This window comes from Camelus ferus, chromosome 11 (genome assembly GCF_009834535.1).
Source record: "Camelus ferus isolate YT-003-E chromosome 11, BCGSAC_Cfer_1.0, whole genome shotgun sequence".
In the NCBI taxonomy this organism is placed as follows: Eukaryota; Metazoa; Chordata; class Mammalia; order Artiodactyla; family Camelidae; genus Camelus; species Camelus ferus.
The window spans coordinates 43333364-43352161 of NC_045706.1; the positions used below are offsets into that span (position 1 = coordinate 43333364).

Here is an 18798-nt window from a genome sequence, read left to right on the forward strand (position 1 = left end):
AGTTTTGAGCCAAGGAGCAAAATGACCTGACTTATACTTTATTGCAAATAGACTATAGGAGGCAAGAGTGGAAGCAAAGAGATAAACTCAATTAATTAAAATGAAAAGTTCAGCTCTCCTCTCTGCATAAGTTTAATGAATCTGCACCAGAAATTGAGAGACAGTAGTTCAAAATTATATGCAAAGACATTGAAGTTCTAACTACGCAAAGCCAAAACTGGTTGGAAGAGAGAGTTCAATAAAGCAATCAGTTCATCTGATCAGCACTAAATGGTTTAAGTTGGAAAACATTTTAAGCTAGGGTCTATGAATAACCAATGATAAAAAGTATAACTATTAAGGTTTGGGAACTTTGGACATCCCTTGTTAAGGAATAGATTTAAAAAACTCCCTCCTTAACATGGAATGGGTTGTGGAATTAAATAAATGCCTATCATGATGTTGAGATGGTCTCCTTTTGGTCCTGGGAATAATAATAATAATAATAATAATAATAATAATAATAATAATAATAATAATAATAATAATAATAATAATAATAATAATAATAATAATATCATCCAGGTACCTTTCAGTTAGAAGTTGGAGAAACTGGAGTAGTTAAGAAGAAAGTAAACCACCAAGAATAATGAAGGGAACCATAGTTTTGATTAATTATGTTTTTATTTTCAAATTTAAGACATATGAATGATGGGAAGAAAAAATACAGTTGTGTCTTCTTCAGGGAACAAAGAAATGGAGAAATAAAATACTGATTAAAGGTGAATTTAGCCTTACAGTCAACCTTCCTGGCAGTCAGAATTTTTAGGTTATGAAACAGCTCTTCCCATCTCTCCTGGGCCATTGAGGTTTGGAACAAATTGGACCTGGAAAAAGTGTCAAAATTCACAGTAGGAGTTGCCCACTCAAAGCACCGTTTCTCTCTCTGAAGTAGGTTACTACATTCACCTAGGGAAATTTCTATTGAATTATAATTAGGTGGCTAATTAAAAAGTGGATAATCAACTATATTAAAATATGAGAGAAAGATGTGCCCATCATTCATTCTTTAATTTGGGAAATTCACTGTTTCCTTAAAAAGATTCTCACTGGGAAATTCCATGTGTAATGTGTATGTTTTTTTTTTCTTCTTAAATCGATTTTATTGAAGGAAGCCTAGGAGTTTGTTTTTTGAGGTAATGGAAGTGATTTGAGCTGTTTTTTTGTTAATAAAAAAGTACTAATACATCATAATTATCATTCTTAAGAATGAGAACTGAAGGCAATGCAAGGTTCCTAGAAGAAATAATAACAAAAATAATAACTGCTACCATTTATTCACTGCTAATATGTTTCAAATACTGGTTGTCTCATTTAATTCTCAACAACCCTATTAGGTAATTTTATGCCTATTAAACAGATGAGGAAACTGAGCTCAGAGAAGTTAGGCAAATTATTCAAAGTCACACAGCTTGATGGTTATAAAGTTGAAATTCAAACCCAAGTCTGTTTGACAAATAATCTTGAATTAAGCAAGAGTTTTCCCTCCTTAAAATGTTTGAACATTAAACTAAAACTATATTGTTGCTTTCAGCTGGTTTTGAGATTGGTAATATTCATGTACCATATAAACAGTTAAGCTATATCTTATATTAATGAGAAGACCATATTTCCTAGCTATTTGTCCAAACATCAGTTTATTTGATAAAGTAAATGATCATCAGGAGACTGAGCCATTACTAACAGCAGAAGTTAAAAAGTAAAAGTCACCGGGTATTGTAAGTTACTTTTTATTTGTCTTTTCCTGTTTTCTTCTAATTTCTAAGAGGGTAAAAATTAAATGATATCCTTGAACTTTGTTACAGTCTTCTTTACGAGCCTGCTAGACTAGTCAGGTATTAAGTGGGTCAGTTCATTCCTAAAGGCCCTCAAAAACTGGCCGCCCCAAGTAGATGACTTAGCAGTCAGACACGATGGCCTATGCTGGGATGGGCTTACTGAATTGTTTATAGTGCTCAGTCCTGATACCATGCAGGGAATTGGGAGTTCCTTCTCTAATAAATGATGACAACAATAACAATGTCATTATACTAATACTTATTAAGGGCCTAGTTGTGTGTCAGACACTGTGCTCGTGGAGTACATTGCTTCCCTTTGCTCCAGGGTTTCTCAGTCTTGGTACTACTGACCTTTTGGGCTGGATGACTCTTTTTTGGAGGGTTGGAGGTGTTTTGTTCTGTACATCTTAGGAAAGTTTGAAACATCCCTGGCCTCTCCTCCCAAGGGGCTAGTAGCACACCCACCCTCTCCAGCTGTGATGTTGCCAAATATCTCCTGGAGGGCAGCGGCATCCTGGCATTCCTGGTTGAGAACCTGTTTTACCTCCTCAACAACTTGAGGGAGGTCAGCACTGTTAGACAGAAATATTACTGATGAGGAAACTGTGGCTCCAAGGGGTTTAAGTAAAATGCCCAAGGTCTCACAGTTAGTAAATTAGAAAGCTGGAATGCACACAGATCACCTGCCTCTTGAATGCTGTTATTCTCTGGTTGAAACTCGGGAGGGAAGATCTGCCCTCCCTGCCCACCCTCTTCCCTCATCGTGGGGGTGGAGCAGTGGGAAGGAAGAGAGAGTGCACAGAACTCTACGGTACTATGGTCTTTTATGCGACAGACTAATTCCATTTTAATTGGAATTCTGAAAACTAATGAAAAAAAATTACAAATGTTTGATGGTCTGTTCTCAGGGTTTTTGAATCTGTCTGATTTAATTCTAACCAATTAGCATGCCATTATGGAGGGGTATTACGCTGAGAATCAATATTATACTAAACACTAATATTTTATTCAGTATTAAAAATTTATATAAATGGTAATACAAGTGCTTTATTCTTGCTTTCTCTAAATGAGAAAAAATGCTTCCTTAGGGCAATTCCAGCTACAAAGAGAATGTTATCATCTTAGGAGGCCATTGGTATTATACTTTACATAGATCATTGCTTAAATGAATCAGTAAGATTTAACTGAATGAAATTTGTTCATTTTATTATAAAGTGTGTGAGTTTTTTCAGGATATCAAAAATTGTTTTCCTTTTAATACCTATAGTATAATCCCTTGCTCAGATGACAACAAAATTACATTATTGTCCAATATGGCTAAAAAAAGGACAGAATAACTATCATGCTCATTCTGATTTTAGGATATCATTTCTTTTTTTCTTCCTTTTTTCCATTTCTACCCTTTTTTGATTCAGTATTTCTTAGGCTGGAATTTGAACCTAAATATATTCAGATTCTGCATTTTATGTCTTTGCAAAGGGGATCTAGTAAACCAAGATAAGCAGTTAACTAGATAAACATATAGTAACTGCCTTGTAGTTCAGTTAGGCTGATTTAAAAATGGGATTTCAAACCTGCTTTCCAAGTTGTGCTCCTTCGTGCCTTCCCCAGTGTCTGGCCCTTGCCATGATACTCTTTGATGTCAGACCCTGGGCCCGCTGTGTGGATCCCATGGCTCTCCCTGGCCCCTCCTTCATCTGGCCTGTCCTGTGCTGCTTCTACTCTCCTAACTTTGGTAGCTTTTGCAAGCTTCCAAACTAGAGTAGCACTGAGAGATTTCCATAGTTTGGATCTAATGAAGGCATTTACAGTTTTTATCTTGTGTACTTTAATTCCCAAATTCTCAAATATTTGAAAGCTGTGCCTTCTAAACCATGCCTAACTTTGTGAATTACTGTACTTTGTTTTTCAGTATTAAAAAGTTTTGCTCAATATTTTAGTGATCTCCCAGTTGGGTTGGCAGGATCAGTCAGTTTATATGCACATACCTTGAAAAAGCTACTCTTCAGGAAAGAGTTGCTTGTAATTCTGCAGGCGTATTAGTACTTAAAAACTGGCATGCAAAGTCAAAGCAGGAAAAAAAAACCATTGAATAAATAAATAAAGCTAACTAAAACATTAGCAATTGAAGGTATGTTCAACATGGTAATCACCATTACAAATAGGAAAATTTAAACTTAAAAAACAACATTTAATGGGTTGACTTTTCTAAAATATTGATTGGATTTCATTAATAAACATTTTATGCATATGCTTATTTGGAAAGTTCCTTTAAGAATGAAAGACTAATGCCTTAATGAGAGGTATTATCACATGAACATATTTGAATCTGGCTTATGAAAAATAGGGCTTGAGATTTTAAAATGTGTGCATAAAATGCAAATGGATTTAATTAACTGAAAACCCATAAGACAGAACTTCTTCAAATAAGCAATTACTTTGGGGACTAATAGTGTAAATAGGATCCTGATTCATTAGCACAAATACCCACATGAGAGAAGGATCAGCACATTTTATTCTTTAAGTTATTTATGCACACATGGTAATATCTCATTAATTTAGGGCTTCAATAAATTTAAAATCTTTGATAATTTGCTCATGAGCTGAGCTGACATTTACCTTTGTTTCACAAATAGTTTATTTATAGGTAGATAACATATGGTGTTTTAAACATTTATTTTCAATCTCATGTACACTTTTTGGACACAAAATAAACTATTTTTGGTGAACCTTGGGCACTTTATAAGCTCCTACATACACCCAATCTATATGCTAATAACAATGTTTGTATGATTTATTATAACAGGTCTTCTTAAGGTTTTCTATTTTGTAATGTTTTGTTGAAGTTACTATATGTAGTTTGAAGTAATAAAAGACACATTGGTTTAAAAGTTATCTATAATTCAGCTTTCCCACAAATGAAGATATGCCCACCTCCCTAATATGTTAGAATAGATGAAATTTTACAATATTCACGGCTACACATATATAGAGAATTTTTCTTTTAAATATGTATTAGGACATATAAAGAAAATACAGTGAAGAGTGAAAATAAGCGATTTTCGTGAGTGGACAAAGGAGAGTGAACTGTCTCAAATCATTAAGTCCTTCAGGCACAATATACTGGTGAAAGAACTCAATAAGATAGCCCTTTCTTCAAAGCTGATTTCGTGCACTTGGGATGACTCAGTTCTAATCACTGGCAAAGTGATAACTTTTTCCAATTAAAGACAGTCAGTGCCCAGGCCAAAGTAGGGCATGTGGGATGAGAGAAATGCCACAGCATAGCAATCTGGCATTTCTAAATCTTCCTTGTATGTGGCCATGACTTTTCAGAGTCCACATGTCAATTTTCTGCACAAGATGCTGCTCACTAAAGAATTTTAAAAGTGTGTATAAAGTGGGTAGAAGAGTTATGTTACTTCAATGATCAAAACTCATTTGTAGATCCAAGTGACTCAAATTCTAAACCAGAGAAAACATATTTAACATGGATAAAAACCACTATCGAACTGAAAAATGGAATATTCCCCCTTTTTGTGAAACATTTCTGAAGACAAATCTGGATAAGTCATGCAGTCTTCATACAAGAAGCATTTCCATTTCTTTTGCAAATATTGTGAGGCAATTAGAACTACCCGTAGTAGTAGTTACTTACCATACGAAGGAGAAAAATAAGTTTCCATCCCATTTTCATAACTTAATCAAGAATACTTGATGAAAGAGGCCTGTTTCACGTACTTCTTGATAGTTACAAAACCTGGTAGGAGATACAAGCATGGAATGGTTCATCACCAAGAAGAAAACTTTACAAGCAATACTGATTTCTTATGTTAATGATTATTTCCCATCTGACTGAGAGGTATCCCAGCCAACCATACATCATGTACAAATCAACCAGCTGTCCACAAAGGTTTGAGCAAGAAAGGCTGAAATGACTACTGCCATTAGAACTGAAAGAAGACCTGGGGCCGAATCCCACTCAGTATTTATTTGTCTGAGTAAACCGAAAGTCCTTAACTTCACCTCTGCCATTTCCTTCACCTCTCGTGTGGGAGTGTTAATGCCACCTATTCAATGGACTGTTCTGGCCATCAAATGAGACAATGTGTAGAAAGATACTGAATTAACAGTCAAAGTATTTCATTTATTTATTCTCTGACTCTTTATCTTAAGGATCTGAGGTGGCTTCCAAAAAGAAAAAAAATAATGAAATATGAATTAAAAATAAGAAAATAGGGTTGGGAGTGAAAAAAAGAAGATGTATCTATGCTACCTATGTTGGTCAACACTTGAAATGATTAACGTTATAATTTGGATTTGAATTTCTTGGTAATTTAGGTAAAAGGATAATTTCTTCCTAAGCTCCTATTATTAGAAAAGAGAAAATACATCACTCCCCTGCCCCAAAAGAAATCAAGTATTTTATCCTCTTGATGTGAAATTCATAGACTTTTTTTAGTGTAACGTGATACAGGGGCACTGAGATAAAATGGACTATTTAACAAGAGTAGGGCTGACTAGCTACTATGAAACCCAAAGGGCAAAATAATACTTGTGCTTGAAGGTATTTATTACTGCTAAAAAATTGTATTACTCCTCGAGACAAGCTTGGAGCTTGGATAAGGGAAATCCTAAATAGAAGCCCACTGACTCCCAGTTAACAAATGATCCAGCTCTGCTCCCTTGCTGTGCCTTCCTAACAAACACACCAGGAGCTCCTTCACTCAAGTCATGTTCTCAGGAGTGAGGAGGAGCTTCTGAAGGAAATCACTGATTGCTCATGACTCCAGGTGACTCTGGGCAAGTCACTGTTCATTAATAAATAGAGGGTAGAGCTGCAGAGAGGAAATTCGAACCCAGACGAGATCCAGTACTGCCAGCTGCACAGCGCATTTGGTGCGGCCATCCCACAAGGGAAAGGAAGAGAGAGAGAAAAGAGACAACCAAATGATAACCCTGTAAATGAAACAAATTACAGGGAGAGGCTCTTCCTTGAAATCCACCTCACTTCTATTCTCACAGGAAGTTCCTCTCAATGTTCCTTTTTCTACCTCCCCTTAAACATGGGCTTCCTCAAGATTCTCCACTTGGCAGCAATTTCTTTCACACTCACAGCTTGAGTTACATCTTTTTTGGATGCGTTTCCAGGCTGGTTCCTCATCTCCATCCTCTCTGGAATTTGCTTCTTTTCCTACCTAAAGTCCCTGGCATTGTCACTCTCCATGGCTTGGACACTGGGCATCATCTTCATTCTCCCCTCCATTACTGTACTCTGCACAAAACACAGCCACCTGACCACAGCCACCTGGTACAAAAAAGCTTGACTTCCCTTTCACATGTCCAAGACCACTGTCAACCAAAAACAAACCCCCCATCTCCCATTCAGGCAATGGCCTCCCATCTCATATACTCTCTGCTTCCAGTCGCCATCATTTCCCAGATTTCATAATGCCCTAGTTCTTCCTCAACTTCATACTTCCCCACTTGCTTGAAAATGTCTAACAGTTATCCAATCCCTATAGGATCAAGTCTAAACTTACCGTCACTACAAGAACCACAGTTATAGTACTCTGGCTTTATTTTTGATAGTTATAAATACAGCAGTGTAAGGAGCTCTCAGAAAGCTTATAATCTAGCTAGGGAAAACCCTGCTTTATTCACATTTCTAACTTCCACAGTGTAATATTTCATGCTTGAATACTGTGGATACTATATAAACAACAAGAGATTAGATGGGTTTTAAAAGTCAGACAGTGCCGTGGAAGGCCCTGAATATATGATTAAGGACACTATTTTAGAAAATATTTTCTGAGTAAGTGACAATAGCAAGACTGTCCAAATTGGAAGACAAAAGTAATGAAAGGAGAGAGGATGAGGGAAAAAACCCCAGATACAGGTAGAAGTGTTACTTTTCTCTCTTTATTATTTTAACACATTTGTTTGATCAGTTTATAAAAATCAAGTAAGTGTTTATATCTGAGGAAGAATTATGCGTTTGTCTTCATGAATCAGATCACAAAACATTTAGTCATGACGCATCTGAGATTACTGCACGCAGTCCATCTTACAGCAGATCTCCCAGTACAGATAGAGGATGTCTTCCTGGTGCCTAGCCTGTTGCCTGATACATATAAGGTAGTTTCATATTTGTTGAATGAATAAGTGCTTACTCATCCACTTATCCACTCTCTCCAGCTGCCCTCCAGTCTCTCTCTTCCCCTTTGTAGCCAAACTGCTGTAAATCATTACCGACGCTCGTCTTTTTTTTCTGACTCCCATGTGCAGCTGACACCACTTCAGTCTGACCTCTGCCTTATCCCATGGCTCACTGTGCTGAGATAGGACTTCCACTCCATTCCCTCTGGGTGGGCTCAAATATTTGTGTTATAGGGGTGCAGGGAGGAAGGTCGCCAAGAATGTGCTCTGCAGTTTCTCAGCCCAGGGCCTCCTTCCCCCATCCAGCAGTGCCGGCAAGTGGGTGAGGCAAGTCAACACTGCTTCGTGAACGTTTGGTTTATTTACCCTGCCCAGAAGAGCACCATCGGGCAGATGAACAGGCAGCCTTGAGCTCATAAAATTCATAAAATTCCCTAGTATCAGTTTCAGGTTTTCTTTCCAATTCAGACCCCAGAACCTCAGACTGTTCTGTGCCCAAATTCCACCTAGTTCCACTCTTTCTGATGGTCACCAGTATGTCAAAACGACTTTCTTCCTGATCACGCCTGCTCCCCAAGTATCTTCTTAAGATATATATAAAATATGAACATGTGAAATATTCTCAGGCATGACCACAGACAGAACCAGTTACAGCGCTGTTTCCCAGACATATCATTTGTTAATTTCTTTTCATTTTAATTCAAAACAGTTCTCTCCGATCAGTGTTCTCCACTTCTGCTAAGTAAACATTTCTGTCTTCCACATTCAAGCCTACTGACCACTCCCACCTTCTCAAAATGAAATTCTTGCCCCTTTGCCCACCTTGTCCCAGCAATCGCCTGGGTTTCCTTCTGCTGCTACTCCTTCAGGCTCCTCCTTCACTATTTGGCCATTATGGATTTGAATTCCTCAAGACTTTGCTCCTAGCACTCTCTTCCATTGCTAACTTGACAGCCTTTCTCTGCACAGTCAGATCCATCTGTGGATCACACCATATCCAGGCCCATGAATGGGAAGATGAGTCACACGTTTTTGGCTTGGACCACAGAGCTCTCTGACAAGCTCCACACCCATAACCAGCTGTCTGCTTGCTCTACCCTATGATACCTCCAACACATCTCAAACTAAACATGTCCAACATGGAACTTAGCATTCTGTCTCTTCACACTTGTTCCTCTTCCAGTGTTCCTTGACACTTCCTCATAGGCTTCACATAAATATCGCAGATGACCTGTCAGTTTTACCTCCTATACATTTCTTGAATCCATTGACTTTTTAGAATTCTTCCTTCCTCCCCCAGGCTAAGCCACTAGTATCTCTCTACTTAAGAAGTTCAACTGGTCTACATAACTTTTGCCCTTTGCCAACCAGTACTGCACATTGTAATCAGAAATATTTTTTTGAAATGTAAAATTGATGATACAACTAACTGTATTCCTCCTCTCCCCTCGAACAAACAAACAAACAAAAAACCCAAACCAGCCTTCTCACTGGTGCTAAGACAAAGGTATATGCTTTGCTACGGCTAAAAAGCCTTTCATGATGATAGCCCCTGGTGACATCTCCAGACTCAAGCTATTCACCTTGCTCTCTGTCCTCCAGCTACTTGGCCTTCCTATACATCATGCCTTCTGCTTATACTCCTTGTCTGGTTGACTCCTATACATCATTTAGATCTCATTTTCTAGAACCTTATGTCTCTCCTTTGTTGCATTGGAAGAGCAGTTGTGATTTCAACCTGATCGTGTCATTCTTTTACTGTCTGTCTTCTCCAGCAGCCAAGTGAGGGCAGGGAATACCTGATGCAGCTCACTGCATCCTAACAGTGTCTGGCACATAGTAGGTACTCACTGAAGACAACTTGATTGAAAGCATGAGTATATAAAATGAAAATAAACACAGGTATAAAATCAGCAAGAAAAATGTACTTATAGCCTAGTGTTTAAAAATGCTAAAAGATAAGCACATTACTGAGATCAGTAACAAGAACCTGGGGCGCTTTTGATAGATTTAAGAAATTAAAGTAGGAGGGCTTTCTTTCTCACCCAGATTCATTAGTGGGTAGATAAGAATGATAGGGATTTTTTTTTTTTAATGAAAAATTTTACCTGGGCTGAAAAGAAGCTGGTTTTTGCACATGAAAAATAGGCTAAGATATGAAGGTAGTAGTTTCCAACCCTATTCCTGCCATTTTTCTCACTCTGTGTTGAACAAGAGCCACTGCAAAGACAGGAAGAAATGATTAGGACTAGAGACAAGCTGGGGAGGCAAAGGAGAGAAGAGATTTCAGAAATGTTTCTGTCTCTGGTTTGTGGCTATTCTGCTGGGTATGCCTTTTTATATCTTTACTTCTAAAATCCATGTCATTACGTGTAATATAATTGTCTCTGCCTCCATATGGTGACAGAATTCTATCAGCGGTATCAGGATGTCAGTAAATAGGCAAAACAAAATGTTGCATAAGTTGTTTTCCCTCCAGGACCACCCCCTCCCCCTTCAAAATAATGAAACACAAATTTTGTCAATTAGAATAGGATCAGTTGTGAATGCATTTTTGCTATTATGAGAGTAAAGACATTCCACATTGAAATAAGAAATGCCATCTGATTTCGATTTAGCACAAAGGGGGAGAAACACATTCCGTTTAAGAATGACAAATAAAGCTGTCAGTGTGATCCATTTATAGCCCCTCAGAGAATGCCACACATCCACATAATGTTCTGAGAAGCTAGTTATTGTATTTGCTCTCTCAGAGAGAGAAGGCATGGATGCCCATGATGGACTGCTATCCAGGGAAACTAAGGTTACCTGGAAGAACTTGTGTTAGTCAGCGTCCTAGACACACAGCCCTCACAGGGGAGAATGAAAGCTGCAGTTGTTCTGTTTAAACAGTGTGCATCAGCAGGAAGGGTGGAATGCTGCAGGGGCTGATGGCGGTAGAAGAAAATGGAGAAACACCTTTGTCTTCCTTGTCTGTTTCCCCATCCCTCTTTCCCTGAGTTCTGGGAGGGTCTTACTGACCAAATGAGGCCTCTTTCTGCAAGATCTACTGCTAACAAAAATTACAGATAGCCATAAAATCTTGATTATAAACATCGACAGTGCTGGTTATTTTTGAACATTTCACAGTAGGTTATTTCAGGCTCAGGTACAAGGGCACTTACCAAAACCAAACATTGGAAAAAATAATCTCTGTTCCTTATTACTACACTCAGGCTTCCTTCTTCTAAGCAGTGTGCTGTTAAATACATATACATATATTTGTATATAAGTATATGTAAAATATGACCCTCTGCAAGGCATAACTGATTACTTTTTTTCTCCTTTGCTTTGACTGCTAAGAAACTGAGAATAAAATTTGTTACTATCTTCTAGCAAGAGTGTTGAATTTCACGTTATAAATTTTGAGTATGAATCTCTCTCCTGGCTCTCTTACATTCCTGGCCTTATTTTTTTCCTTTGACTCATTTTTTTCTTACCTATTTGAGATATATTTTATATTGCTGTACAGTATGTATTTTTATTAGCCTTTCTCTATAAGCTTTAAATCCTTTCCAGCATATAAATAAAATATACATTTATAGATAGCCTTTTTTCCCCCTTTGGAGGGTTGCAAAATTTTCCCAAGGCAACAGATAATTCATTACCATAAATGTATGAACATTAAGACACTGGTGTTGATAGTAATTAAGTTTTTTGTGATATTTAGCTCAATGTTTCAGTTAGATTTTCTTAATATTTATACATACTTTTAGAGCTAGAACTTCTAGCCTAAGAGCAAGGGACTCTCAAATTATATGTAACATTTTATGCATATAAATTTTTATTATGGAGGAGTTTCATTTTAATCCAATTCTGAAAGGTGAATTTGACCCAAAAGATGAAAAATTACTCATTTGCAGTGGAATGAAGCCAGAAAACGAGATCTTGGTCTTTTGACATTCAACTAAGTAATAAAATATTTATTGACTACCTACTAAGTACCTGACACTGTAATAGTTACTTAGAAAACAGCAGTAAACATATTGACTTGACCTCTGACCTCAGGGTGCTTCTAGTCCAGTGGGGATGAGGGTAGACAATGACACAAATACGAAATAATTGGATGGTAATGTACTATAACAAATAAAACAAAGTAATGTAAAATAAGTGAATGAGATTGCATGGTCAGGGAAGGCTGTTCTGAGGAGGTATAATCTTAGCTGAGCCAGGCAAAATTGGAGGAGAGAGCATTCCAGAGAGAGACAGCTAATGCAAAGACCCTCATGGAAATACAGGCTTGTTATCATCCATAGCTCTTCTAAAAAATAGGGATGGTAGATCTCCACATTCACTTTTCAAATTTATTATCAGTACTTCAGGCTAGAAATATTGGACTAATGATCTTCTGCATGAAGGTTAGATATCTTTTCCTTGTTTTCATTTTTTCAAGTTTAATTCCCTAACGTGAAGGAAAGTATACTCAGAAAAAGAATGTAATGGATTTTATTATACATTAAATTCAGTGTATAAATATTTGAGTCTACCATCCTGAAGGCACTGTGGGAGATGCCCTCAAGATACTCAGCACAAACCAAGTAAAATATAACTGCCATACCTGTAACTATAATATACTTTAAAACAACTTTGTATTGTTCAGTAACATAGGTTTATGAGCCAAGTAAATTCTAGATTCCAGAAGCTTTAATGTACAGTTTGAAACCCAAAGCTCTTTAGCAAGGCATCAATCATCCTGTAAAAGTTGAAGACGGATGAGAAGGAGAAAGGAACAGATAATGAAAATTGGGATTGAAAATTCTTTGAAATAAGAACATTGTACTCTATGGCTTGGAAAATGCCCTTGGAAGTGCCTTGGCTGTGTAAATCAGTAAATTAAGAGGTGACTAAAGATCACGAATATCTCCCACATTATATGTTTTCCTGAATTGAACTGTTTATGAATATATTAAAGAAATACCGGTAAGATGAAGACAGGACTGAGGTCACAGAATTCTGTGTGAACAGTTAAAGTGTACCGGAACTGCGTGAGACCTCTATACTCATGGCCTTCGAGGTAAAGGCTGTCATAACTTCTGTTTTACAGATAGGGAGAAACTGAGGTCTAAAGAAGCAAAGTGACTTTCCTGGTCACAGAGCTGGTTGGAAGACCCAGAGGGGATTGATACCTGAGCAGTCTGACCCCACAGTCTCCATGAGACCATCTCCAGCATTACCAGTTAGCTCTGTGAAGGGAAGTTTTGGTAAATTATAGCCGATAAACTCATCTGCCTTGCTGTTTAAACGGCTTTGGGGAACCATTCTGATCAATTAGTCTCAGCTTATCATGTGCAGATTAATTTAAATATTAGCCAAAACCAAAGAAAGACAGCAAATCTGCTATTAAGAATAACACACACAAAGTAGAAGTTTACTTGACTCTGGATCAGGGTAAAGTATTTGGATTATCCATAATATTCCCTCTTTTAGGAGAAATAATGAAGAGTTGAGAGTATTTTAAAATTTTCAGTCAGAAGTACACACATGATTTTACTCACTTGTTTCTGCCCTCTCTGATGTTTGATAATGAAATTTCAAGTTGGGAAAAGGGACATTTTAAAGCCTTATCCAAATCTAGGGCAGACCATCCTTTTTCGCATCTTTCACTCTCCTTGAACTGTTCCTGTAGGCTACTGGGGGGCTGGTCCCCCTTAAATAATAACAAGGGCAGTAGCAGTAGCAGCAGCAGCATGTCAGAGTACCAGGTACCAGAGACTGAATATTTACACAGTGTCATGCACTGTGCCAAGCACTGTACAATGCACTCTGTCTTCATAACAACCCTATTAGTAGCCTTTATTATTATTCCCAATTCCCAGCTCAAGAGATGGTGGGGGTGGCTCTCAGAAGTTGCCCACACATCAATGGCTTCCCAACTTGTTAATGGAGAGCTTACACCAAGCCTGCTGACCCTGGAGCCCAGGCTCCCGGCAGCTTCCCCACACTGTCTCCCTTTGTTTGATCACGTTTTCTCCCCTAATTGATGAATCATTGAGGATACTCTATTTCCCAGCATAGGCAGTCTGAACCCTTTAGAATCCAAGGTTGTCCATGATCTAGACTTTTTTTTAACCTGTCCAAGCTAATTTCTCAGTACTCTGCACTAAATACCCTCAAACCCTATGGGGACCTGCTTCTCAAATATCAGAAGTCCCCCTAAACCCAAAAACCAGCTTAAAGATTACTGCTCTTAAAGGCCCTGTTCAAATTCCACTTTTCCAAGACATCTTCAAGGTTTCCCCAGCCCAGAGTAAGTAGCTTGAAGAGCCAGCCTCTGATGTCCACCACTGCAGTGACCCTGGTATCCCCGAGAGCTTTGGCAGCCTGGAATCCATGGAATTATATGATAGTTCTTTTGGAAAGTGCCGTTGGACATTTTTCTCAAGAGCGTGACCAGAGCTTTTATCAGTTTTTAAAAGCTTAACAACCACTCAGCAACCCCCGCTCCCTAACACACACTGAGTTCTGGAAACTAATGACATTAAATGCTAATGTTCCTTGAGCAAGGTGGCTGGATTTAGCAAATAAAAGTATTATATGAGACATGCCTATACTAAAACATGATTTGTTGTGTATTTTAAATTCAAATTTAACTGGGCCTCTTGTACTTGATCTGCAACCCTGTCCTTGAATGTTTCATGGATATTAATCTTACTTCTCAACTTTACTGAGTATAATCATCTAGAGGGCAAGGGTTTCATTATTTCTCCAAGGAATTTAACATTCAACTTTTATTGCTAATTGCTGATTCATTTTTGTGGTCCAACAGAAGCATTTTGGAACATTCTTGATTTGGGGCCAATATCAAACCTGGTAGCTAAATCATGATTATACATATATGGCTTTTACAACAAGGAAACAGATGTCGATAATACTGAATAAACTAATTTTGATCATCTCCACTATTTACTAGATTTAAACACATTTGTCTAAAAAATCCTCTTAGGAAGAATCTGGGAAAAATTTCAAAGCATACCAAAATTATTATTGGCCCTTGAAGTGAGATCTCAGACCATTTGACTGAGAAGTCACTAAAGGTGTCTGTTAAAAATGCGCTTGTCTGGGTCCAATCTCAGACCCATTAATTCAAAACTGTGCAGAATGGCTACAAGCTATCTGGATTTTTTAAAAGCCTTAACAGATGATTTTTATGACCTCTAAAGTTTAAGAACTGCTTTTTTATGGGATGTAACACTCTAGCAAGGATTGCTCTCTAAGTTAGAGAAGAAAAGTTATTTTAGTCCTTAAAAACAAGCCAGCATTATTTGGAGTTCAAAATATCAATCATTTTTTAAATGTATCTGGAATCTATCACACTAATGTTAAATGCTCAGCACTGTAGATTTCCCATTTGGAGCTCTCAAGCATTTAAGCAGAATTGGTAAACTAATGGCAGGTATTAAAAGGCTGCCTGATGGATCATTAAAGTAGTAAATGAGTCACTGAAGTTTATAGAGGCCATACAGAATTTTAAAAGAAGATTTTCTGAAGTAGGATGTACTGCTAGGTATTAATGCGGCTACCCAGGATTGGTCTGGGAAACCTAAGGATCTTCAGAATTTCTGAAAGAAAGCATCGTTGTCCAAAACTCCCTACCCCTGTTGACTTGAGTGGTCCTCGAGATTTTTGAGTCTGGAAGTTAGGAGGCATATGTTCTGTACTTAACGGTTCAGTGTTTTTCTGAGCTTTTGTCTTTCCTTGTCAATAAAACAGTGGCTTTAGGCCATTGACTGGCTGGTTTCTAAAGTAGCTTCTAAACCCAAAATTTCTGTGATCATTCTGAGCTTGTTTTCTCTGCTGTAAAATATGGGGGTTGGACCATGTGCAGTGTGCCCATCTGTCCTGTTGTCCAAGGACAGCCCCTGCTGTCTCCATCATTATACTTGGATCCCATTCATAATTTAGAGTTACTTGAACTGTGTAAGACTGATGACATTTCATATAAGTTACCCATGGGAGGGATAATATATTGGCCATCAGCACATGTCCTTCATAAGAGAAAATTATTCTTTCAACATAAACTTATTGATCATCAACTATGTGTCATGGTGCTAGGCCCTGAAAATAAAATAACAAAAACAGTCAGACAAAAGAGCTCTGGCCTCATGCAGCTTATGATTTCACGGGGGAGTGATGGGGGAGAAGATGAGAACAACCACCATGTGTTAACTGACGCATAAATAAAATAACCACACTTTGTAATCGGTGTTCTGAAGGATACTTGGGTGAGACAGAGAATAATAGAAGCCTGAACAGTGACTGGGAAAAGCCTCTTGGAGAAGACATTTTCCTGCACCTAAAGGAAGAAAAAAGCTAAACAAGGGAGGAGGTTGGAGGGCAGGGCAGGGGAGAGGATAGTTAGGAATCCCCTGAGATAAGGGGAGCAGCTTACGTGCTTGGCCCCCCAAATCCTGGAATAGTCCCTTCCATCCCTGAGAGATAATTTAATCCAAAACTAGAGAAAAGAAAACCCCGAAGGGTTTAAGGGAATTATCAAATGGCGAGTTAGTTAATGGGAGAACTCTTCCATGCTTCAGTCCTGAATGTGAATCCTTAGGGAATCACAGTACATCAGAAGGTCCCAAAAGGCCTTGGTCCAGAGCTCCTTTGAGACTCAGTTTCCTTCTGTGAGAAACACAGATGGCATCGCCCGCATCAGATTGTTAGAGCAATTTAATAAGATAATGTCATACAGTTCCTGGTATATCATAGCTGCGTGATAGATGCAGACTGTCTTGATTTCTCATCTAGTCCACTTACTCATAGCAAGCTGTTGGAAAATAAGTGTGGCAGAGGTTAAGTTACTTGGATCAAGGAAGAGTGGTGGCAGAGGGGAAGTTCTGGAATACCAGACTGGTGTCTGTTTAGCAACTATCCATCTGGAGAGAGCGGAGGAGAGGAAGGGAGAAGAAAAGGCCACTGAAAGTGGGAAGGTATGAAGGGAAAGCATTCCCACCTTCATGGTTTTGCTCACCCTTCAATCTGCTAGAGGTGAATCTAGAATTGTCTTCATAAGACAGAAAAGACCATTCACAGCCATATTTATACTCAAAATCAGCATGTAAGAAACAGGCTTTACTCTAGGAGACTGGCAAACAGAAGAATGACACACTTTATTATTAAATACATGCAAAGAGAAAAATGTTAACATGTCACTCAGTCTGCTGGGAACAAACTAATTCAGTTATCTGCTGGATATTAAAATAATTGCTGGTATTAAGGATGCTTAAAAACCAAGCCTATGGTATTGGAAGAATGAATAATTTATGCAAGTAACTATGAAGATTTTCTTGTCTATGAACAAAACCACAGATTGAACTTCAGCCTTAAAATACCAAGAGGTGTATTTTGTGGATTAAAGTGGACAGCTCTAAGGCCATCCCACCAAACCTGCTTGTCCCTCCTGTTGACTCACCCTGCATGTAAGGGAGTATTTGTGGTTCAGGCACACTCGAGCCAGGGCCCAGGATTTTTTAGCTTCAAAAGTTCACTGGGTCCCTTTTCCCCCAACCATAAGGTAAAAGGCCATTCCATAGATAGCTTTCCGAAGTGCTGCTTGCTTTATGATTCCCTGCCAGTGGTGCCTTATGGGAGAAATTATATTTCAAAGTTTCACAGGATGCGAACTGAACTCATTATTTTACTCCAAACTCATTGTTTAATTGACAGGAAACATGCATTCTAAGTCATCTTGTATGCATGGCAGAAGCAGCTACATAAATTTAACAATGGATGGATTATTACTATTTAGCATATTTATGGAATTTTATATTCAGGAAGCATTTTACAAATATTTTATTAGTTAATTCTTACACTTCCCAGTGCATCTGACAGGTGGTAAACAATGCTTTGGGTTTTAAATTGCCAATATGTGAAAACTTTAATGGGGAGAAATCTACGCTGTTCCTTCTTGCTCCCCAACTTCCCAAGAGCACATTTCTGATTCCTTTTTCTCTCACTAGAGACCAAGGATAGAGGCCTGAGAAGCGGGCTTGCACACACCTGAAATATAAACGGGAACGTACTGGGCTCTGTCCCAGGTCAGGTAGCCAACACCAGAGGAAACCTCACAAGACACCAAGGTGATATGACAGGATTCCCAACAAAGATGCATCCCACTAATACAGCACATAAAAAGGCACATAAAGAAGCAGTCAGTTTTTCTAAAACTATACAGTGAACTTAGTTTTCAGATCCATGCCCACTGGACTCACTATCTGGTGTCAGCACCAGTTATTGATTCTTCTAAAATACATACATTGAAAAATAAAGGCTAATTCAAACTAAGAGAGTTTATATTTTCTTTTTTGAAAACTCACACATTTTAAAAACTAAGGTCCCTTCAACACCCACCTTAAACTCTTTAGAATCCTCCAGTCTACCCCTGTTCCAGACACCGGAAGATGTTGGCGAGCAGGGCAAGGAAAGCCTCTGTGGATCAAAGTTTCATTCTTGACCCAAACGTTTTACAGCCCGGGTTCTCCAAGCTAACGAACCAAGAAATGTCTGTCACGCATCACCTGAGGGCCGGACACAAGGAGACGCAGATCCTGTGTCTACTGTCTGAGGACCCCGGCGCGGACACGTCCAGCCCAGATTCTAATCTGATTGACGTGACCCTATCCCTCTAATCCCTCAGGCCCTTGTCTCCGCCTCCGCCTGCGTGTGTGTGTGTGTGTGTGTGTGTGTGTGTGTGTGTGTGTGTGTACAGTTAGGTATGTAGGTGCAGAAAACACCCCAAGTATTTTGGAAGCAAGCACCCTCTGGGGCTCTACTTGCTTAGTGC

The 18798-nt window shown here is 38.5% G+C and overlaps 1 long non-coding RNA gene across 1 annotated transcript; it reads right to left on the bottom strand.

The window, feature by feature from the left end:
• Positions 1–611: 611 nt before the first annotated feature.
• LOC116667166 lies at positions 612–18591 on the bottom strand. Its single transcript, XR_004323957.1, has 3 exons — positions 18366–18591; positions 5476–5577; positions 612–866 (listed from the first exon to the last, which is right to left on the bottom strand). It is a non-coding gene; the product is annotated as an uncharacterized LOC116667166 (long non-coding RNA).
• Between the last annotated feature and the right edge of the window lie 207 nt (positions 18592–18798).